We start from the raw sequence: 20177 nt of genomic DNA, 5'->3' as shown, positions 1-20177 counted from the left end.
GAGCAATCAGAATCAAGGTGTCAATGCATAACCTTTAGCCTAATTACACCCACCTGTTACAATGAGCAGATGTTAGCAGTGTTTCTGTTCAGACTTTGTGTGTGTTTAAACCAAGGCTGATTTTGCAGAGGAGAGGTGAAATGGCATGGTTTTTGCAGCAGGTGGGTGTGTCTAGTCAGCAGGTGTGTTAATCAGGAGGACACAATGGCAAGCCTGTAGCTTTAAGCAGGAAAACCTTGAGATTGAGTGGCCAAGAGGCTTTGCTGGACACTGGCAAGTGCTTACGGCCACACCACTCTGGACCCGCCCGATCTCGTCCGATCTCGGAAGCCAAACAGGGTTGGGCCTGGTTAGTACCTGGATGGGAGACCGCTTGGGAATACCAGGTGCTGTAAGTTTTCCATCTTTTCCTCCCAACCAGCAGAGGGTGTTCTTCCAAAATCTGCTTCAAAGTTCACCTAAGGTTTTTTTTTTTTTTTTTTTAATAAACAACTTTTGCCTCATGTAAAGTAATCAGGTAGCTTCAGAGCAATCAGAATCAAGGTGTCAATGCATAACCTTTAGCCTAATTACACCCACCTGTTACAATGAGCAGATGTTAGCAGTGTTTCTGTTCAGACTTTGTGTGTGTTTAAACCAAGGCTGATTTTGCAGAGGAGAGGTGAAATGGCATGGTTTTTGCAGCAGGTGGGTGTGTCTAGTCAGCAGGTGTGTTAATCAGGAGGACACAATGGCAAGCCTGTAGCTTTAAGCAGGAAAACCTTGAGATTGAGTGGCCAAGAGGCTTTGCTGGACACTGGCAAGTGCTTACGGCCACACCACTCTGGACCCGTCCGATCTCGGAAGCCAAACAGGGTTGGGCCTGGTTAGTACCTGGATGGGAGACCGCTTGGGAATACCAGGTGCTGTAAGTTTTCCATCTTTTCCTCCCAACCAGCAGAGGGTGTTCTTCCAAAATCTGCTTCAAAGTTCACCTAAGGTTTTTTTTTTTTTTTTTTTAATAAACAACTTTTGCCTCATGTAAAGTAATCAGGTAGCTTCAGAGCAATCAGAATCAAGGTGTCAATGCATAACCTTTAGCCTAATTACACCCACCTGTTACAATGAGCAGATGTTAGCAGTGTTTCTGTTCAGACTTTGTGTGTGTTTAAACCAAGGCTGATTTTGCAGAGGAGAGGTGAAATGGCATGGTTTTTGCAGCAGGTGGGTGTGTCTAGTCAGCAGGTGTGTTAATCAGGAGGACACAATGGCAAGCCTGTAGCTTTAAGCAGGAAAACCTTGAGATTGAGTGGCCAAGAGGCTTTGCTGGACACTGGCAAGTGCTTACGGCCACACCACTCTGGACCCGCCCGATCTCGTCCGATCTCGGAAGCCAAACAGGGTTGGGCCTGGTTAGTACCTGGATGGGAGACCGCTTGGGAATACCAGGTGCTGTAAGTTTTCCATCTTTTCCTCCCAACCAGCAGAGGGTGTTCTTCCAAAATCTGCTTCAAAGTTCACCTAAGGTTTTTTTTTTTTTTTTTTTAATAAACAACTTTTGCCTCATGTAAAGTAATCAGGTAGCTTCAGAGCAATCAGAATCAAGGTGTCAATGCATAACCTTTAGCCTAATTACACCCACCTGTTACAATGAGCAGATGTTAGCAGTGTTTCTGTTCAGACTTTGTGTGTGTTTAAACCAAGGCTGATTTTGCAGAGGAGAGGTGAAATGGCATGGTTTTTGCAGCAGGTGGGTGTGTCTAGTCAGCAGGTGTGTTAATCAGGAGGACACAATGGCAAGCCTGTAGCTTTAAGCAGGAAAACCTTGAGATTGAGTGGCCAAGAGGCTTTGCTGGACACTGGCAAGTGCTTACGGCCACACCACTCTGGACCCGCCCGATCTCGTCCGATCTCGGAAGCCAAACAGGGTTGGGCCTGGTTAGTACCTGGATGGGAGACCGCTTGGGAATACCAGGTGCTGTAAGTTTTCCATCTTTTCCTCCCAACCAGCAGAGGGTGTTCTTCCAAAATCTGCTTCAAAGTTCACCTAAGGTTTTTTTTTTTTTTTTTTTAATAAACAACTTTTGCCTCATGTAAAGTAATCAGGTAGCTTCAGAGCAATCAGAATCAAGGTGTCAATGCATAACCTTTAGCCTAATTACACCCACCTGTTACAATGAGCAGATGTTAGCAGTGTTTCTGTTCAGACTTTGTGTGTGTTTAAACCAAGGCTGATTTTGCAGAGGAGAGGTGAAATGGCATGGTTTTTGCAGCAGGTGGGTGTGTCTAGTCAGCAGGTGTGTTAATCAGGAGGACACAATGGCAAGCCTGTAGCTTTAAGCAGGAAAACCTTGAGATTGAGTGGCCAAGAGGCTTTGCTGGACACTGGCAAGTGCTTACGGCCACACCACTCTGGACCCGCCCGATCTCGTCCGATCTCGGAAGCCAAACAGGGTTGGGCCTGGTTAGTACCTGGATGGGAGACCGCTTGGGAATACCAGGTGCTGTAAGTTTTCCATCTTTTCCTCCCAACCAGCAGAGGGTGTTCTTCCAAAATCTGCTTCAAAGTTCACCTAAGGTTTTTTTTTTTTTTTTTTTAATAAACAACTTTTGCCTCATGTAAAGTAATCAGGTAGCTTCAGAGCAATCAGAATCAAGGTGTCAATGCATAACCTTTAGCCTAATTACACCCACCTGTTACAATGAGCAGATGTTAGCAGTGTTTCTGTTCAGACTTTGTGTGTGTTTAAACCAAGGCTGATTTTGCAGAGGAGAGGTGAAATGGCATGGTTTTTGCAGCAGGTGGGTGTGTCTAGTCAGCAGGTGTGTTAATCAGGAGGACACAATGGCAAGCCTGTAGCTTTAAGCAGGAAAACCTTGAGATTGAGTGGCCAAGAGGCTTTGCTGGACACTGGCAAGTGCTTACGGCCACACCACTCTGGACCCGCCCGATCTCGTCCGATCTCGGAAGCCAAACAGGGTTGGGCCTGGTTAGTACCTGGATGGGAGACCGCTTGGGAATACCAGGTGCTGTAAGTTTTCCATCTTTTCCTCCCAACCAGCAGAGGGTGTTCTTCCAAAATCTGCTTCAAAGTTCACCTAAGGTTTTTTTTTTTTTTTTTTTAATAAACAACTTTTGCCTCATGTAAAGTAATCAGGTAGCTTCAGAGCAATCAGAATCAAGGTGTCAATGCATAACCTTTAGCCTAATTACACCCACCTGTTACAATGAGCAGATGTTAGCAGTGTTTCTGTTCAGACTTTGTGTGTGTTTAAACCAAGGCTGATTTTGCAGAGGAGAGGTGAAATGGCATGGTTTTTGCAGCAGGTGGGTGTGTCTAGTCAGCAGGTGTGTTAATCAGGAGGACACAATGGCAAGCCTGTAGCTTTAAGCAGGAAAACCTTGAGATTGAGTGGCCAAGAGGCTTTGCTGGACACTGGCAAGTGCTTACGGCCACACCACTCTGGACCCGCCCGATCTCGTCCGATCTCGGAAGCCAAACAGGGTTGGGCCTGGTTAGTACCTGGATGGGAGACCGCTTGGGAATACCAGGTGCTGTAAGTTTTCCATCTTTTCCTCCCAACCAGCAGAGGGTGTTCTTCCAAAATCTGCTTCAAAGTTCACCTAAGGTTTTTTTTTTTTTTTTTTTAATAAACAACTTTTGCCTCATGTAAAGTAATCAGGTAGCTTCAGAGCAATCAGAATCAAGGTGTCAATGCATAACCTTTAGCCTAATTACACCCACCTGTTACAATGAGCAGATGTTAGCAGTGTTTCTGTTCAGACTTTGTGTGTGTTTAAACCAAGGCTGATTTTGCAGAGGAGAGGTGAAATGGCATGGTTTTTGCAGCAGGTGGGTGTGTCTAGTCAGCAGGTGTGTTAATCAGGAGGACACAATGGCAAGCCTGTAGCTTTAAGCAGGAAAACCTTGAGATTGAGTGGCCAAGAGGCTTTGCTGGACACTGGCAAGTGCTTACGGCCACACCACTCTGGACCCGCCCGATCTCGTCCGATCTCGGAAGCCAAACAGGGTTGGGCCTGGTTAGTACCTGGATGGGAGACCGCTTGGGAATACCAGGTGCTGTAAGTTTTCCATCTTTTCCTCCCAACCAGCAGAGGGTGTTCTTCCAAAATCTGCTTCAAAGTTCACCTAAGGTTTTTTTTTTTTTTTTTTTAATAAACAACTTTTGCCTCATGTAAAGTAATCAGGTAGCTTCAGAGCAATCAGAATCAAGGTGTCAATGCATAACCTTTAGCCTAATTACACCCACCTGTTACAATGAGCAGATGTTAGCAGTGTTTCTGTTCAGACTTTGTGTGTGTTTAAACCAAGGCTGATTTTGCAGAGGAGAGGTGAAATGGCATGGTTTTTGCAGCAGGTGGGTGTGTCTAGTCAGCAGGTGTGTTAATCAGGAGGACACAATGGCAAGCCTGTAGCTTTAAGCAGGAAAACCTTGAGATTGAGTGGCCAAGAGGCTTTGCTGGACACTGGCAAGTGCTTACGGCCACACCACTCTGGACCCGCCCGATCTCGTCCGATCTCGGAAGCCAAACAGGGTTGGGCCTGGTTAGTACCTGGATGGGAGACCGCTTGGGAATACCAGGTGCTGTAAGTTTTCCATCTTTTCCTCCCAACCAGCAGAGGGTGTTCTTCCAAAATCTGCTTCAAAGTTCACCTAAGGTTTTTTTTTTTTTTTTTTTAATAAACAACTTTTGCCTCATGTAAAGTAATCAGGTAGCTTCAGAGCAATCAGAATCAAGGTGTCAATGCATAACCTTTAGCCTAATTACACCCACCTGTTACAATGAGCAGATGTTAGCAGTGTTTCTGTTCAGACTTTGTGTGTGTTTAAACCAAGGCTGATTTTGCAGAGGAGAGGTGAAATGGCATGGTTTTTGCAGCAGGTGGGTGTGTCTAGTCAGCAGGTGTGTTAATCAGGAGGACACAATGGCAAGCCTGTAGCTTTAAGCAGGAAAACCTTGAGATTGAGTGGCCAAGAGGCTTTGCTGGACACTGGCAAGTGCTTACGGCCACACCACTCTGGACCCGCCCGATCTCGTCCGATCTCGGAAGCCAAACAGGGTTGGGCCTGGTTAGTACCTGGATGGGAGACCGCTTGGGAATACCAGGTGCTGTAAGTTTTCCATCTTTTCCTCCCAACCAGCAGAGGGTGTTCTTCCAAAATCTGCTTCAAAGTTCACCTAAGGTTTTTTCCTTTTTCTTTTTCTTTTTTTTTTTTTTTTTTTTTAATAAACAACTTTTGCCTCATGTAAAGTAATCAGGTAGCTTCAGAGCAATCAGAATCAAGGTGTCAATGCATAACCTTTAGCCTAATTACACCCACCTGTTACAATGAGCAGATGTTAGCAGTGTTTCTGTTCAGACTTTGTGTGTGTTTAAACCAAGGCTGATTTTGCAGAGGAGAGGTGAAATGGCATGGTTTTTGCAGCAGGTGGGTGTGTCTAGTCAGCAGGTGTGTTAATCAGGAGGACACAATGGCAAGCCTGTAGCTTTAAGCAGGAAAACCTTGAGATTGAGTGGCCAAGAGGCTTTGCTGGACACTGGCAAGTGCTTACGGCCACACCACTCTGGACCCGCCCGATCTCGTCCGATCTCGGAAGCCAAACAGGGTTGGGCCTGGTTAGTACCTGGATGGGAGACCGCTTGGGAATACCAGGTGCTGTAAGTTTTCCATCTTTTCCTCCCAACCAGCAGAGGGTGTTCTTCCAAAATCTGCTTCAAAGTTCACCTAAGGTTTTTTTTTTTTTTTTTTTAATAAACAACTTTTGCCTCATGTAAAGTAATCAGGTAGCTTCAGAGCAATCAGAATCAAGGTGTCAATGCATAACCTTTAGCCTAATTACACCCACCTGTTACAATGAGCAGATGTTAGCAGTGTTTCTGTTCAGACTTTGTGTGTGTTTAAACCAAGGCTGATTTTGCAGAGGAGAGGTGAAATGGCATGGTTTTTGCAGCAGGTGGGTGTGTCTAGTCAGCAGGTGTGTTAATCAGGAGGACACAATGGCAAGCCTGTAGCTTTAAGCAGGAAAACCTTGAGATTGAGTGGCCAAGAGGCTTTGCTGGACACTGGCAAGTGCTTACGGCCACACCACTCTGGACCCGCCCGATCTCGTCCGATCTCGGAAGCCAAACAGGGTTGGGCCTGGTTAGTACCTGGATGGGAGACCGCTTGGGAATACCAGGTGCTGTAAGTTTTCCATCTTTTCCTCCCAACCAGCAGAGGGTGTTCTTCCAAAATCTGCTTCAAAGTTCACCTAAGGTTTTTTTTTTTTTTTTTTTAATAAACAACTTTTGCCTCATGTAAAGTAATCAGGTAGCTTCAGAGCAATCAGAATCAAGGTGTCAATGCATAACCTTTAGCCTAATTACACCCACCTGTTACAATGAGCAGATGTTAGCAGTGTTTCTGTTCAGACTTTGTGTGTGTTTAAACCAAGGCTGATTTTGCAGAGGAGAGGTGAAATGGCATGGTTTTTGCAGCAGGTGGGTGTGTCTAGTCAGCAGGTGTGTTAATCAGGAGGACACAATGGCAAGCCTGTAGCTTTAAGCAGGAAAACCTTGAGATTGAGTGGCCAAGAGGCTTTGCTGGACACTGGCAAGTGCTTACGGCCACACCACTCTGGACCCGCCCGATCTCGTCCGATCTCGGAAGCCAAACAGGGTTGGGCCTGGTTAGTACCTGGATGGGAGACCGCTTGGGAATACCAGGTGCTGTAAGTTTTCCATCTTTTCCTCCCAACCAGCAGAGGGTGTTCTTCCAAAATCTGCTTCAAAGTTCACCTAAGGTTTTTTTTTTTTTTTTTTTAATAAACAACTTTTGCCTCATGTAAAGTAATCAGGTAGCTTCAGAGCAATCAGAATCAAGGTGTCAATGCATAACCTTTAGCCTAATTACACCCACCTGTTACAATGAGCAGATGTTAGCAGTGTTTCTGTTCAGACTTTGTGTGTGTTTAAACCAAGGCTGATTTTGCAGAGGAGAGGTGAAATGGCATGGTTTTTGCAGCAGGTGGGTGTGTCTAGTCAGCAGGTGTGTTAATCAGGAGGACACAATGGCAAGCCTGTAGCTTTAAGCAGGAAAACCTTGAGATTGAGTGGCCAAGAGGCTTTGCTGGACACTGGCAAGTGCTTACGGCCACACCACTCTGGACCCGCCCGATCTCGTCCGATCTCGGAAGCCAAACAGGGTTGGGCCTGGTTAGTACCTGGATGGGAGACCGCTTGGGAATACCAGGTGCTGTAAGTTTTCCATCTTTTCCTCCCAACCAGCAGAGGGTGTTCTTCCAAAATCTGCTTCAAAGTTCACCTAAGGTTTTTTCCTTTTTCTTTTTCTTTTTTTTTTTTTTTTTTTTTAATAAACAACTTTTGCCTCATGTAAAGTAATCAGGTAGCTTCAGAGCAATCAGAATCAAGGTGTCAATGCATAACCTTTAGCCTAATTACACCCACCTGTTACAATGAGCAGATGTTAGCAGTGTTTCTGTTCAGACTTTGTGTGTGTTTAAACCAAGGCTGATTTTGCAGAGGAGAGGTGAAATGGCATGGTTTTTGCAGCAGGTGGGTGTGTCTAGTCAGCAGGTGTGTTAATCAGGAGGACACAATGGCAAGCCTGTAGCTTTAAGCAGGAAAACCTTGAGATTGAGTGGCCAAGAGGCTTTGCTGGACACTGGCAAGTGCTTACGGCCACACCACTCTGGACCCGCCCGATCTCGTCCGATCTCGGAAGCCAAACAGGGTTGGGCCTGGTTAGTACCTGGATGGGAGACCGCTTGGGAATACCAGGTGCTGTAAGTTTTCCATCTTTTCCTCCCAACCAGCAGAGGGTGTTCTTCCAAAATCTGCTTCAAAGTTCACCTAAGGTTTTTTTTTTTTTTTTTTTAATAAACAACTTTTGCCTCATGTAAAGTAATCAGGTAGCTTCAGAGCAATCAGAATCAAGGTGTCAATGCATAACCTTTAGCCTAATTACACCCACCTGTTACAATGAGCAGATGTTAGCAGTGTTTCTGTTCAGACTTTGTGTGTGTTTAAACCAAGGCTGATTTTGCAGAGGAGAGGTGAAATGGCATGGTTTTTGCAGCAGGTGGGTGTGTCTAGTCAGCAGGTGTGTTAATCAGGAGGACACAATGGCAAGCCTGTAGCTTTAAGCAGGAAAACCTTGAGATTGAGTGGCCAAGAGGCTTTGCTGGACACTGGCAAGTGCTTACGGCCACACCACTCTGGACCCGCCCGATCTCGTCCGATCTCGGAAGCCAAACAGGGTTGGGCCTGGTTAGTACCTGGATGGGAGACCGCTTGGGAATACCAGGTGCTGTAAGTTTTCCATCTTTTCCTCCCAACCAGCAGAGGGTGTTCTTCCAAAATCTGCTTCAAAGTTCACCTAAGGTTTTTTTTTTTTTTTTTTAATAAACAACTTTTGCCTCATGTAAAGTAATCAGGTAGCTTCAGAGCAATCAGAATCAAGGTGTCAATGCATAACCTTTAGCCTAATTACACCCACCTGTTACAATGAGCAGATGTTAGCAGTGTTTCTGTTCAGACTTTGTGTGTGTTTAAACCAAGGCTGATTTTGCAGAGGAGAGGTGAAATGGCATGGTTTTTGCAGCAGGTGGGTGTGTCTAGTCAGCAGGTGTGTTAATCAGGAGGACACAATGGCAAGCCTGTAGCTTTAAGCAGGAAAACCTTGAGATTGAGTGGCCAAGAGGCTTTGCTGGACACTGGCAAGTGCTTACGGCCACACCACTCTGGACCCGCCCGATCTCGTCCGATCTCGGAAGCCAAACAGGGTTGGGCCTGGTTAGTACCTGGATGGGAGACCGCTTGGGAATACCAGGTGCTGTAAGTTTTCCATCTTTTCCTCCCAACCAGCAGAGGGTGTTCTTCCAAAATCTGCTTCAAAGTTCACCTAAGGTTTTTTTTTTTTTTTTTTTAATAAACAACTTTTGCCTCATGTAAAGTAATCAGGTAGCTTCAGAGCAATCAGAATCAAGGTGTCAATGCATAACCTTTAGCCTAATTACACCCACCTGTTACAATGAGCAGATGTTAGCAGTGTTTCTGTTCAGACTTTGTGTGTGTTTAAACCAAGGCTGATTTTGCAGAGGAGAGGTGAAATGGCATGGTTTTTGCAGCAGGTGGGTGTGTCTAGTCAGCAGGTGTGTTAATCAGGAGGACACAATGGCAAGCCTGTAGCTTTAAGCAGGAAAACCTTGAGATTGAGTGGCCAAGAGGCTTTGCTGGACACTGGCAAGTGCTTACGGCCACACCACTCTGGACCCGCCCGATCTCGTCCGATCTCGGAAGCCAAACAGGGTTGGGCCTGGTTAGTACCTGGATGGGAGACCGCTTGGGAATACCAGGTGCTGTAAGTTTTCCATCTTTTCCTCCCAACCAGCAGAGGGTGTTCTTCCAAAATCTGCTTCAAAGTTCACCTAAGGTTTTTTTTTTTTTTTTTTTAATAAACAACTTTTGCCTCATGTAAAGTAATCAGGTAGCTTCAGAGCAATCAGAATCAAGGTGTCAATGCATAACCTTTAGCCTAATTACACCCACCTGTTACAATGAGCAGATGTTAGCAGTGTTTCTGTTCAGACTTTGTGTGTGTTTAAACCAAGGCTGATTTTGCAGAGGAGAGGTGAAATGGCATGGTTTTTGCAGCAGGTGGGTGTGTCTAGTCAGCAGGTGTGTTAATCAGGAGGACACAATGGCAAGCCTGTAGCTTTAAGCAGGAAAACCTTGAGATTGAGTGGCCAAGAGGCTTTGCTGGACACTGGCAAGTGCTTACGGCCATACCACCCTGAACACGCATGCGCGAGTGCAGGAGGGTGTGACGTTGGTGACTGGAGTGTTCGGAGGATTGGTGAGCTTTTCGGCGTGTGTTTGGTGTGTCTGCTTTGTGTTTGTTTCTTTCTTTGTATTGTTTTTTTTTTTCCTTTTCCCTTATCTGTCTGCGTCTGGCTTTTCTCTCTGTGTGTGTGAGTGTGTGTGTGCGCTTTTCTCCTGCTCCCCACAGTCTTATGGCTGTTGGGGAGTTACTTTTCGGTCTCTTTTCTTTTTCTCCTTCTTTCTGCACAGTTTTTTCTTTCACTTTCACGGGGTTTTTCCCCCCCCCGTCTTGGGAGCATGGCTTCTGCGGGGGGGAGCTCTTCGGGTGATGGGCTGGGGTCTTTTTCCTCGAAGGGTGTGAGGAATGTGGGGAATGTGAAAGCGGCGTCCTCATTAGCCGCAGGTGCGGCGGCGCGGTCCGCTTCTGTTGCTACGGCGGGGGTGGAGAGATCACAGAGGGTGGATGGAGGAGAAACTTCGTCAATCAGGTATGAAAGGGATCTCACGATTCATGTGGAACTGGTAGGTGAGGATCCTGTATCCGTGAGTGAACTGCTTCGGTACAGCAGGTTGCTCTGTGGGGGCGTGGTGGCGTGTCGTTCTGTGGGGCAAAAGCGATATGAATTGACGATGTCGAATGCGGTGGGGAGGGACAAACTATTGGATGGATTTAAAATTGGAAACACGACTGTGCAGGGGAGGAGCATCTCTAACGATGAGCTGGTAGTGTCTTTCCTGGGGCTGCCGGCGTATGTGACGGATGAAGAAATTTTGGAGAAGTTGGAGGGGTGGAGAGTATCGGCGGTGTCTCCGATCAAACGGAGGATGTGGCCGGGCACTAGTGTGGCTGATGGGACGCGTTTTGTAAAAGTGAAATTTAATGAAAGCGTCCAGTCTTTGCCTTATTCGGCGAAATTTAACACGGCCACGGGACCGGAATTTTTTCGTGTCATCCACGATAAACAGGTGAAGGTCTGCAGGATCTGCATAAAACCGGGGCACATTGTCAGAGATTGCCCGGACTTTTTATGTAACAAGTGCGGCGTTCAGGGGCATTACGCCCGGGAATGTGTGTCTTCGATCCAGAAGTGTGCTGTCTGCCTCAACATGAAGGAGAACTGTGTGTGTCTAGGTGCCGCTGAGGAGACCGTGGCCTCTGATGTGAGTGACAGTGCGCGTGACAGCGCTTCGGAGGGAGACCTGTCTGACTCCGTGTCTGACGGACGCGTGTCCGCCGCGCGCCACGGCGCCGCTGCGGCGGGGCTTTCATCCACTGACGGAGGGGACGCTCTCGGACGGCAGGCGGAGGCGGGATGCCCGGACCTGCTCCGAGCAGCGGAGGTGTCAGAGGCGCACCGTTTGTCGACAGACGCGTTTCCCGTGAGGGAGGGTGAGCAGCACCCACAAAATGCCGCTACTCCCATCCGGGCGGGGGGGGCCCACGGAGCTGGTCCTGCCCCGATACCGTCTGGACCCGTGACGGGGGGAGCGCAGCACAAGAACGATGGCTCTGCCCCTGACCGGGCGGGGGGGGCCCACATAGTTGGTCCTACCCTGGTGACATCTGAACCCGTGGAGGGGGGGGCACAGCGGAGGAGCGCTGGCTCTGCCCTGGCCCGGGAGGGAGAGGCTGCGAACCTCTTCCAGAAGACTGCCTTTTTGTCCCCTCGCGTCGTGAATCCATCTGGGAATGTTGTGGGTGTGACGGATGATGAAGTGACAGGCTCTGATATGGAGGTCGACGTGCTTGCGCGTCCACAGAGGAGGTCACGGTCTCAGGGGAGCAGGAGGGGATCGAGGCAGCATAAGCAGAAGAAGACCTAGGTGTGATGTCCTTTTTAGTCTATTTCCTCATGATTAAACTCCTCAGCCTAAACATCAGAGGAGTTTGTGGGATGGACAAGGTGTCAGAAATCCTGAATGAACCCTGTGACATCCTTTGTCTACAAGAGGTGAGGTGGGATGCTGAGACCTGTGCTGCAGCAGAAAAGCTGTGGGGGGGCTCCGTCTTTTATGCAGTGGGTCCTTTGCGCTCTGCTGGGGTCGCTGTTTTCTTCAGGTCCGGGGTCTTTGACAGTGTGAACCTTCGGGTGGCAGATCCTGCAGGCCGTAAACTCATTGTGGAGTTTGAATGGGCGAGACGGAAGATGAGATTATTAAATCTATATGCTTCTAATGTTGAGAAGGAAAGAAAGATTTTTTTCCGTTCTCTCCGGCCCTTTGTGACGGAGGATTCACTCCTAGTGGGAGATTTGAATACGGTTCTGTCGCCAGCTGATGTTTCAGTGCGGAATGTTTTCAAGACGGATTTTGGACGGCAAGAACTTATCTCTGTCATGATGGACTACAACCTCGTCGACGTGTGGAGGCTGTTAAACCCTGGGAGGAAGGTTTTTTCCAGGAGGCAGATGGTGATGGGTGTCCTGAAGCAGTCTAGGATAGACCATGTCTTTTCTGCTGGAGGGGTGACACGTTTGGTTGACAGCGTTGCGTATCGTCCAAATGTGTGGAGCGATCACTCATGGGTGGAGGTGGTGCTTGACACGGTGGGTGCTAGGAAGGGTGGAGGTCTATGGATTTTAAATAACAGTGTTTTGGGTGAGGAAGGGTATCGCAGAAAGATTAAAACTTTACTGGGGTATTACAGGGATCAGTTGGAAGATGACGTAGACTTCTTTTCTTGGTGGGAGGAATTGAAGGTCCGGATCCGGTTATCGACTGTGGCATATTGCAAAATAAGGAAGTGGAAGGCTCTGGAGGAGGAGAGGGACGTTAGGGCGATTCTGGAAAAAGAGGCAACCCTACTTGCGGATGACCCAGACCGTGATGTTACAGTTTATGGGGCTGCCCTGGCTCGGCTGAAGGGTTTTCAGGAGGAGAAGTGCAGGGCGGCTGCATTGAGAGCTAGGGTGAGAGACTTTGTGGAGGGTGAGAGGTCCTCGGCTTTCTTTCTGGGTTTAGAAAAAAAAAAGCAAGGCAGGTCCATCATCACGGCGCTGTACGACGCTGGAGGGAACGTGTGTACAGAGACAGATGAAATTCTGACTGTAGTGGAGAATTTTTATAAGGGCCTGTTTAATGGTGGTGGTAGTGATGAACATGCCGTAGAGGCCTGCGTGGGAGTTCTGACTGCCAGGGTAAGGGATGAGGATAAGACTGCATGTGATGCGGACATTACGGTGGAGGAGATCAGGAGAGCCATTGACAGACAAAACAGAAATAAATCTCCTGGTGCCGATGGTCTGACCGCTGAATTTTATCAATGTTTTCGGGATGACCTGGTGCCCCTTCTATCTAGGATGTTTGGTTCTTTCTGCCTGGGGCGACTGCCAACGCCCTCTTTTTGTTTAGGGACTGTTAAACTGCTGTTCAAAAATAAGGGTGACAGGGCGGACCTTGATAATTACAGGCCTATCACCTTGTTGAATACAGATTACAAAATCTTGACATCGGTGTTGGCTGAAAGGTTGAGGGAAGTGCTCCCCTCAATTTTGGGGTCTTCGCAGGCGTATGGGGTTCAGGGGAGACAGATAACGGACACGGTTCTTTCTCTTCTCTGCACGGTGGAGCATATGGAACGGTCGGGGGGATTTTTCTTAAATGTTGATTTTAGCAAAGCGTTTGATCGGGTGGAGCACGGGTTTTTGTGGAGGGTGTTAGATCGTTTTGGTTTTGGGGAACTTTTTATCTCTCGGATACGGGCACTTTATACCTCCGCTAGCAGTAAGGTGTTGTGTAATGGACATTCTACCGGCGTCTTCAGTATAACTCGGTCGATACGACAGGGCTGCCCATTGTCGGCCATGTTGTTCAGCATCGCGGTGGAACCCCTGGCGGGCATGATTTCTGCTGATAACAGTGTTCGGGGTGTGGTCACGCCTGCGGGGAGGGAAATTAAAATCCTAGCGTATGCGGATGACACGAGCCTTGTGTTGAATGATGAGGCCAGTGTTGATGGGGCCTTGCGACAACTTCAGGCGTACTGTCGAGCCTCGGGCGCTAAGGTGAATGTCCACAAGTCTGAGATTTTCTTTTTGGGCTGCAGGGTCGACACGGTGAATAGATGGGGGTTTCGAGAGGCCACAGCTGGGGTTAGGGTGTTGGGGGTCTGGTTGGCCAGAACCCCTAGGGACACCATCCATCAAAACTGGACTGCGCTGGTGAAAAACCTGGCTCAGGTGTTGGCGTTGTGGAAAATGAGAAGGTTGACCCTGAGGGGAAAGGTCACGGTTTTGAATTCTCTGATCTTTTCGAAGATTAACTACGTGCTGTCTATCCTGCCCCTTCCTGTGCATTTCCAGACGCGCATCAATGAGTTGTTGTCTCTTTTCTTGTGGGGGTCGAGAGCGAACCAAATATCCAGGCTGACGCTGTCTCGGAATATTCAAGAGGGTGGGCTGGGTCTGGTGGAGTTGGGCGCCAGGAAGAAGGCTTTGCGCCTGAGACTGGTGGCCCGTCTCTTGGACCCGAGTCAAGTCCCTCACTGGAAGGATTATCTGGAGGATGACTTCTCTAGGCTTTTTCGACCTGGCCTTGCGGTATTCTGCCAGAGACGTCCGATGACGGCCTTTCAGGAATTGAGCCCTCTTTCCATAGAGCTGTTGTCGGCGTGGCATTCAGCTAGTGGTCTTGTAGTTCAATCCGTCTCCACCCCGTACCAGGTTTTACATCAGCCACTGTTCCATAACGCGGTGCTCACACATGGGAGGCTTCCCCTCCAGTGTAGACTTCTGGAGGAAAGTGGTTGTCTCCTGGTGGGTGATATCATGGTTGGTGGGAGGCTGTGTGCGGTTACTGACGTTCTTTTGAGGTTTTGTGGTGGTATGACTCAGGGTGAGCGGTGGAGGGTGAAGCGGGGTTTTGCCCGGATCTCTTCCTCTGTTCCCCTGAGGTGGTTGGTTATTGTCAGGAGGGGTGGGCCTGTGCTGCAAGAGGCCAGTTTCTGTTTTCAGTTCTTGCAGGGTGGAGTGCCGGTTGCCGTGCAGTCTATAGCAACAAAGACCTGGTACCGGGCAATGCTCACCCTGGAGACCAAGGTCCCTGCGGCGGAAAGAGCATGGGGAGCAGTGTTTCCGGGTAAGGACCCTGCGAGTATTTGGAGGAGTCTGAAAGGGAGTATTTTCCCTCATTCAGTGTGGAATATGGATTTCAGGCTACGCCATAGAAAAATATATTCCAGTGTGGTTCTTCATCAGATTGATAAAGAACTGTATGATAGGACTTGTCCCGTCTGTGGCTATGTCCCTGAAACACTGGAACACATGTTTCTGGATTGTCTGGTTGTGAGGCCTTTCTGGCAGAGACTACGAGCGGTGCTGAAAGCCGGATGCTCCTTGGAGTGGGGCGTGGAGGAGGACTGGCAGTGGGCCTCGCTGTTCGGGATACCGGAAGAGGAGAGACGATCAGGATGGAAGGCGGCTGATTTACTTTTGGCGCTTGGTCGTTTTGCCATTTATCAGGCCAGGAACCTGCGACTTAAGGAAGGGCGTTCGATGGACCGATGGAGTTGTGTGAAGAGGATGTTGGGGGGACATCTACTGACGCTCCAGAAAGCGGACCCTGATGGAATGTGGCGGAGTGCTGAAATGACCAAGATTTTTTCTTATGTGTGTACATGATGTAGTTTTAAGTTTAGTTTTGTGTTACTTTGGGATCTGTATTTTCTGCTTTGCAGGTCTGTTGTAGTTTTTGACTTTCTTTTGAATCTCCATCTGTAATGTTGTGATTGTTTCTTTTGTAAATATTTTAATTTCCTTTATAAATAAAAAAAAAAAAAAAAAAAAAAAAAAAGACCCGCCCGATCTCGTCCGATCTCGGAAGCCAAACAGGGTTGGGCCTGGTTAGTACCTGGATGGGAGACCGCTTGGGAATACCAGGTGCTGTAAGTTTTCCATCTTTTCCTCCCAACCAGCAGAGGGTGTTCTTCCAAAATCTGCTTCAAAGTTCACCTAAGGTTTTTTTTTTTTTTTTTTTAATAAACAACTTTTGCCTCATGTAAAGTAATCAGGTAGCTTCAGAGCAATCAGAATCAAGGTGTCAATGCATAACCTTTAGCCTAATTACACCCACCTGTTACAATGAGCAGATGTTAGCAGTGTTTCTGTTCAGACTTTGTGTGTGTTTAAACCAAGGCTGATTTTGCAGAGGAGAGGTGAAATGGCATGGTTTTTGCAGCAGGTGGGTGTGTCTAGTCAGCAGGTGTGTTAATCAGGAGGACACAATGGCAAGCCTGTAGCTTTAAGCAGGAAAACCTTGAGATTGAGTGGCCAAGAGGCTTTGCTGGACACTGGCAAGTGCTTACGGCCACACCACTCTGGACCCGCCCGATCTCGTCCGATCTCGGAAGCCAAACAGGGTTGGGCCTGGTTAGTACCTGGATGGGAGACCGCTTGGGAATACCAGGTGCTGTAAGTTTTCCATCTTTTCCTCCCAACCAGCAGAGGGTGTTCTTCCAAAATCTGCTTCAAAGTTCACCTAAGGTTTTTTTTTTTTTTTTTTTAATAAACAACTTTTGCCTCATGTAAAGTAATCAGGTAGCTTCAGAGCAATCAGAATCAAGGTGTCAATGCATAACCTTTAGCCTAATTACACCCACCTGTTACAATGAGCAGATGTTAGCAGTGTTTCTGTTCAGACTTTGTGTGTGTTTAAACCAAGGCTGATTTTGCAGAGGAGAGGTGAAATGGCATGGTTTTTGCAGCAGGTGGGTGTGTCTAGTCAGCAGGTGTGTTAATCAGGAGGACACAATGGCAAGCCTGTAGCTTTAAGCAGGAAAACCTTGAGATTGAGTGGCCAAGAGGCTTTGCTGGACACTGGCAAGTGCTTACGGCCACACCACTCTGGACCCGCCCGATCTCGTCCGATCTCGGAAGCCAAACAGGGTTGGGCCTGGTTAGTACCTGGATGGGAGACCGCTTGGGAATACCAGGTGCTGTAAGTTTTCCATCTTTTCCTCCCAACCAGCAGAGGGTGTTCTTCCAAAATCTGCTTCAAAGTTCACCTAAGGTTTTTTTTTTTTTTTTTTTAATAAACAACTTTTGCCTCATGTAAAGTAATCAGGTAGCTTCAGAGCAATCAGAATCAAGGTGTCAATGCATAACCTTTAGCCTAATTACACCCACCTGTTACAATGAGCAGATGTTAGCAGTGTTTCTGTTCAGACTTTGTGTGTGTTTAAACCAAGGCTGATTTTGCAGAGGAGAGGTGAAATGGCATGGTTTTTGCAGCAGGTGGGTGTGTCTAGTCAGCAGGTGTGTTAATCAGGAGGACACAATGGCAAGCCTGTAGCTTTAAGCAGGAAAACCTTGAGATTGAGTGGCCAAGAGGCTTTGCTGGACACTGGCAAGTGCTTACGGCCACACCACTCTGGACCCGCCCGATCTCGTCCGATCTCGGAAGCCAAACAGGGTTGGGCCTGGTTAGTACCTGGATGGGAGACCGCTTGGGAATACCAGGTGCTGTAAGTTTTCCATCTTTTCCTCCCAACCAGCAGAGGGTGTTCTTCCAAAATCTGCTTCAAAGTTCACCTAAGGTTTTTTTTTTTTTTTTTTTAATAAACAACTTTTGCCTCATGTAAAGTAATCAGGTAGCTTCAGAGCAATCAGAATCAAGGTGTCAATGCATAACCTTTAGCCTAATTACACCCACCTGTTACAATGAGCAGATGTTAGCAGTGTTTCTGTTCAGACTTTGTGTGTGTTTAAACCAAGGCTGATTTTGCAGAGGAGAGGTGAAATGGCATGGTTTTTGCAGCAGGTGGGTGTGTCTAGTCAGCAGGTGTGTTAATCAGGAGGACACAATGGCAAGCCTGTAGCTTTAAGCAGGAAAACCTTGAGATTGAGTGGCCAAGAGGCTTTGCTGGACACTGGCAAGTGCTTACGGCCACACCACTCTGGACCCGCCCGATCTCGTCCGATCTCGGAAGCCAAACAGGGTTGGGCCTGGTTAGTACCTGGATGGGAGACCGCTTGGGAATACCAGGTGCTGTAAGTTTTCCATCTTTTCCTCCCAACCAGCAGAGGGTGTTCTTCCAAAATCTGCTTCAAAGTTCACCTAAGGTTTTTTTTTTTTTTTTTTTAATAAACAACTTTTGCCTCATGTAAAGTAATCAGGTAGCTTCAGAGCAATCAGAATCAAGGTGTCAATGCATAACCTTTAGCCTAATTACACCCACCTGTTACAATGAGCAGATGTTAGCAGTGTTTCTGTTCAGACTTTGTGTGTGTTTAAACCAAGGCTGATTTTGCAGAGGAGAGGTGAAATGGCATGGTTTTTGCAGCAGGTGGGTGTGTCTAGTCAGCAGGTGTGTTAATCAGGAGGACACAATGGCAAGCCTGTAGCTTTAAGCAGGAAAACCTTGAGATTGAGTGGCCAAGAGGCTTTGCTGGACACTGGCAAGTGCTTACGGCCACACCACTCTGGACCCGCCCGATCTCGTCCGATCTCGGAAGCCAAACAGGGTTGGGCCTGGTTAGTACCTGGATGGGAGACCGCTTGGGAATACCAGGTGCTGTAAGTTTTCCATCTTTTCCTCCCAACCAGCAGAGGGTGTTCTTCCAAAATCTGCTTCAAAGTTCACCTAAGGTTTTTTTTTTTTTTTTTTTAATAAACAACTTTTGCCTCATGTAAAGTAATCAGGTAGCTTCAGAGCAATCAGAATCAAGGTGTCAATGCATAACCTTTAGCCTAATTACACCCACCTGTTACAATGAGCAGATGTTAGCAGTGTTTCTGTTCAGACTTTGTGTGTGTTTAAACCAAGGCTGATTTTGCAGAGGAGAGGTGAAATGGCATGGTTTTTGCAGCAGGTGGGTGTGTCTAGTCAGCAGGTGTGTTAATCAGGAGGACACAATGGCAAGCCTGTAGCTTTAAGCAGGAAAACCTTGAGATTGAGTGGCCAAGAGGCTTTGCTGGACACTGGCAAGTGCTTACGGCCACACCACTCTGGACCCGCCCGATCTCGTCCGATCTCAGAAGCCAAACAGGGTTGGGCCTGGTTAGTACCTGGATGGGAGACCGCTTGGGAATACCAGGTGCTGTAAGTTTTCCATCTTTTCCTCCCAACCAGCAGAGGGTGTTCTTCCAAAATCTGCTTCAAAGTTCACCTAAGGTTTTTTCCTTTTTCTTTTTCTTTTTTTTTTTTTTTTTTTTAATAAACAACTTTTGCCTCATGTAAAGTAATCAGGTAGCTTCAGAGCAATCAGAATCAAGGTGTCAATGCATAACCTTTAGCCTAATTACACCCACCTGTTACAATGAGCAGATGTTAGCAGTGTTTCTGTTCAGACTTTGTGTGTGTTTAAACCAAGGCTGATTTTGCAGAGGAGAGGTGAAATGGCATGGTTTTTGCAGCAGGTGGGTGTGTCTAGTCAGCAGGTGTGTTAATCAGGAGGACACAATGGCAAGCCTGTAGCTTTAAGCAGGAAAACCTTGAGATTGAGTGGCCAAGAGGCTTTGCTGGACACTGGCAAGTGCTTACGGCCACACCACTCTGGACCCGCCCGATCTCGTCCGATCTCGGAAGCCAAACAGGGTTGGGCCTGGTTAGTACCTGGATGGGAGACCGCTTGGGAATACCAGGTGCTGTAAGTTTTCCATCTTTTCCTCCCAACCAGCAGAGGGTGTTCTTCCAAAATCTGCTTCAAAGTTCACCTAAGGTTTTTTTTTTTTTTTTTTTTAATAAACAACTTTTGCCTCATGTAAAGTAATCAGGTAGCTTCAGAGCAATCAGAATCAAGGTGTCAATGCATAACCTTTAGCCTAATTACACCCACCTGTTACAATGAGCAGATGTTAGCAGTGTTTCTGTTCAGACTTTGTGTGTGTTTAAACCAAGGCTGATTTTGCAGAGGAGAGGTGAAATGGCATGGTTTTTGCAGCAGGTGGGTGTGTCTAGTCAGCAGGTGTGTTAATCAGGAGGACACAATGGCAAGCCTGTAGCTTTAAGCAGGAAAACCTTGAGATTGAGTGGCCAAGAGGCTTTGCTGGACACTGGCAAGTGCTTACGGCCACACCACTCTGGACCCGCCCGATCTCGTCCGATCTCGGAAGCCAAACAGGGTTGGGCCTGGTTAGTACCTGGATGGGAGACCGCTTGGGAATACCAGGTGCTGTAAGTTTTCCATCTTTTCCTCCCAACCAGCAGAGGGTGTTCTTCCAAAATCTGCTTCAAAGTTCACCTAAGGTTTTTTTTTTTTTTTTTTTAATAAACAACTTTTGCCTCATGTAAAGTAATCAGGTAGCTTCAGAGCAATCAGAATCAAGGTGTCAATGCATAACCTTTAGCCTAATTACACCCACCTGTTACAATGAGCAGATGTTAGCAGTGTTTCTGTTCAGACTTTGTGTGTG

At 47.5% G+C, this 20177-nt stretch overlaps 1 protein-coding gene, 25 non-coding genes and 1 pseudogene across 26 annotated transcripts in view; all 27 read left to right on the top strand.

The window, feature by feature from the left end:
* The window catches only part of LOC144984559 (uncharacterized), a 402969-nt gene that overhangs the window by 263577 nt on the left and 119215 nt on the right, over nt 1–20177 (top strand). The window lies entirely within an intron of this gene.
* On the top strand, nt 280–398 carry LOC144985428 (5S ribosomal RNA). Its single transcript, XR_013649257.1, has one exon. It is a non-coding gene; the product is annotated as a 5S ribosomal RNA (ribosomal RNA).
* LOC144986248 (5S ribosomal RNA) lies at nt 806–914 on the top strand (annotated as a pseudogene).
* Nucleotides 1322–1440, top strand: LOC144985427 (5S ribosomal RNA). Its single transcript, XR_013649256.1, has one exon. It is a non-coding gene; the product is annotated as a 5S ribosomal RNA (ribosomal RNA).
* Nucleotides 1848–1966, top strand: LOC144985426 (5S ribosomal RNA). Its single transcript, XR_013649255.1, has one exon. It is a non-coding gene; the product is annotated as a 5S ribosomal RNA (ribosomal RNA).
* On the top strand, nt 2374–2492 carry LOC144985425 (5S ribosomal RNA). The gene has a single exon (XR_013649254.1). It is a non-coding gene; the product is annotated as a 5S ribosomal RNA (ribosomal RNA).
* Nucleotides 2900–3018, top strand: LOC144985424 (5S ribosomal RNA). Its single transcript, XR_013649253.1, has one exon. It is a non-coding gene; the product is annotated as a 5S ribosomal RNA (ribosomal RNA).
* On the top strand, nt 3426–3544 carry LOC144985423 (5S ribosomal RNA). Its single transcript, XR_013649252.1, has one exon. It is a non-coding gene; the product is annotated as a 5S ribosomal RNA (ribosomal RNA).
* On the top strand, nt 3952–4070 carry LOC144985422 (5S ribosomal RNA). Its single transcript, XR_013649251.1, has one exon. It is a non-coding gene; the product is annotated as a 5S ribosomal RNA (ribosomal RNA).
* LOC144985421 (5S ribosomal RNA) lies at nt 4478–4596 on the top strand. Its single transcript, XR_013649250.1, has one exon. It is a non-coding gene; the product is annotated as a 5S ribosomal RNA (ribosomal RNA).
* Nucleotides 5004–5122, top strand: LOC144985420 (5S ribosomal RNA). Its single transcript, XR_013649249.1, has one exon. It is a non-coding gene; the product is annotated as a 5S ribosomal RNA (ribosomal RNA).
* Nucleotides 5552–5670, top strand: LOC144985419 (5S ribosomal RNA). Its single transcript, XR_013649248.1, has one exon. It is a non-coding gene; the product is annotated as a 5S ribosomal RNA (ribosomal RNA).
* LOC144985417 (5S ribosomal RNA) lies at nt 6078–6196 on the top strand. The gene has a single exon (XR_013649246.1). It is a non-coding gene; the product is annotated as a 5S ribosomal RNA (ribosomal RNA).
* LOC144985416 (5S ribosomal RNA) lies at nt 6604–6722 on the top strand. Its single transcript, XR_013649245.1, has one exon. It is a non-coding gene; the product is annotated as a 5S ribosomal RNA (ribosomal RNA).
* LOC144985415 (5S ribosomal RNA) lies at nt 7130–7248 on the top strand. The gene has a single exon (XR_013649244.1). It is a non-coding gene; the product is annotated as a 5S ribosomal RNA (ribosomal RNA).
* LOC144985414 (5S ribosomal RNA) lies at nt 7678–7796 on the top strand. The gene has a single exon (XR_013649243.1). It is a non-coding gene; the product is annotated as a 5S ribosomal RNA (ribosomal RNA).
* LOC144985413 (5S ribosomal RNA) lies at nt 8204–8322 on the top strand. The gene has a single exon (XR_013649242.1). It is a non-coding gene; the product is annotated as a 5S ribosomal RNA (ribosomal RNA).
* LOC144985412 (5S ribosomal RNA) lies at nt 8729–8847 on the top strand. Its single transcript, XR_013649241.1, has one exon. It is a non-coding gene; the product is annotated as a 5S ribosomal RNA (ribosomal RNA).
* On the top strand, nt 9255–9373 carry LOC144985411 (5S ribosomal RNA). Its single transcript, XR_013649240.1, has one exon. It is a non-coding gene; the product is annotated as a 5S ribosomal RNA (ribosomal RNA).
* Nucleotides 16123–16241, top strand: LOC144985410 (5S ribosomal RNA). The gene has a single exon (XR_013649239.1). It is a non-coding gene; the product is annotated as a 5S ribosomal RNA (ribosomal RNA).
* On the top strand, nt 16649–16767 carry LOC144985409 (5S ribosomal RNA). The gene has a single exon (XR_013649238.1). It is a non-coding gene; the product is annotated as a 5S ribosomal RNA (ribosomal RNA).
* LOC144985408 (5S ribosomal RNA) lies at nt 17175–17293 on the top strand. The gene has a single exon (XR_013649237.1). It is a non-coding gene; the product is annotated as a 5S ribosomal RNA (ribosomal RNA).
* Nucleotides 17701–17819, top strand: LOC144985407 (5S ribosomal RNA). The gene has a single exon (XR_013649236.1). It is a non-coding gene; the product is annotated as a 5S ribosomal RNA (ribosomal RNA).
* On the top strand, nt 18227–18345 carry LOC144985406 (5S ribosomal RNA). Its single transcript, XR_013649235.1, has one exon. It is a non-coding gene; the product is annotated as a 5S ribosomal RNA (ribosomal RNA).
* LOC144986222 (5S ribosomal RNA) lies at nt 18753–18871 on the top strand. Its single transcript, XR_013650052.1, has one exon. It is a non-coding gene; the product is annotated as a 5S ribosomal RNA (ribosomal RNA).
* Nucleotides 19300–19418, top strand: LOC144985405 (5S ribosomal RNA). Its single transcript, XR_013649234.1, has one exon. It is a non-coding gene; the product is annotated as a 5S ribosomal RNA (ribosomal RNA).
* LOC144985404 (5S ribosomal RNA) lies at nt 19827–19945 on the top strand. Its single transcript, XR_013649233.1, has one exon. It is a non-coding gene; the product is annotated as a 5S ribosomal RNA (ribosomal RNA).

The sequence above is a fragment of the Oryzias latipes genome, chromosome 16 (genome assembly GCF_053564925.1).
Source record: "Oryzias latipes strain Hd-rR chromosome 16, Olatipes_Hd-rR_3.1".
In the NCBI taxonomy this organism is placed as follows: Eukaryota; Metazoa; Chordata; class Actinopteri; order Beloniformes; family Adrianichthyidae; genus Oryzias; species Oryzias latipes.
Note: the sequence above shows the minus strand (reverse complement) of the source record. Positions and strands in the feature narration are given on the sequence as shown.